Below are 1,334 nucleotides of genomic sequence, written 5' to 3'. Positions count from 1 at the left end.
GCCCTAGCTACCCCGGTGCTTTTCTGACCGGAAGAGTTGGTTTTGTTTTTTAATAGTCATTCCAAGTATCCATTAAATACATGGTTACAGGAAGTCCCTCACCCTCCCAAAAGCCACCCTCACTCCTAAGAGGAGCATAGCCAAGTCCATACTCTGAGTCCCTACCAGGAAATGTGACAGCATAGCTTCTGTATAAATTATATTCTGTAAATTCTTTTTTAAATCTTCCACCTTAATACTTCTTCACTTTTATTTTAAATTTCTGAATGATCAGCCATTGTGTCTCTTCTTTTTTGTCCCCCCAACTTGATATATGAAGGCTTTGGTATCCCTGGGAATGGGTTGAGGTGTTGAGGCAGCCCGGGTTGGCCTGTACACTGACTTGAGAACATTTTAATAAAAGTGCACACCTTACAAACAGAAAAAAAAAGAGTTAGCCTCTTTGTCCACCCATCCTTGTTATTGCCCAACAGGCCCATGAACAAAGTAGCCATGGTGACAGAGATCAACATTAATCATGGCAAAAATAACATGGAATTCCACTGGATAAGACATATCTGGCTACTTGCTGCTGCTGCTGCTGCTGCTGCTGAGTGCCAGCGGCAGAGACCAACACCATTTCAATGGATGACATTATTCACCAGGATAACCAGCCAGTGTCTTAGTACTGGGTTGTCTATGTTAGACCACTTTCATCGTGGAAAGAGTAGAGCATTGTTCTTACTAGTTATAGAGTCTCCTTTCCTAAAACTAATGCTTCTGTCCAAACTATAATCTGTGGCATTACTGAATGCCTTATCCACCAATACAGCATTGTTTCTGACCAGGAACTCATTTCATAGCTAGAGAAATGCAACAGTGGTCTCATACTCATGGAATTTGCTCATTCTGCCTATGCATACCAGCATCCTAAAACATGTGTATTGATAGAATGATGGAATGGCCCTTTAAAGATATAGCTACAGTCTAATTAGGGTATAATAGCCTGTAGGGCTAGAGAAGAATTCTCAAGAAGGCTATATATATACACTTTGAATCAACTTTCAATATACAATACTGGTTCTCATATAGCCATGATTCACTAGTCCTGGAATCAAGGAATGAAAATGGAAACAGTTCCACTTACTATCACTCTTGTTCCCATGTTGTTATGCTTTGAAAGCCTAGAAGTTTGGCTGCCAGAGGGGCTAATAATTTTACCAGAAGACACGACAAACATTCAACTGGAAGCTTTGACTTTCTGAAGGCCACTTTGAGCTCTAAGCTCTACCTCTAAGCCAACAGGCTAAGAAAAAATAATAACAGTTAAGAAGGTTGCTTGAAATGGAAGGAGT

Source organism: Mus caroli, chromosome X, assembly GCF_900094665.2.
Source record: "Mus caroli chromosome X, CAROLI_EIJ_v1.1, whole genome shotgun sequence".
Classification (NCBI taxonomy): Eukaryota; Metazoa; Chordata; class Mammalia; order Rodentia; family Muridae; genus Mus; species Mus caroli.
Note: the sequence above shows the minus strand (reverse complement) of the source record.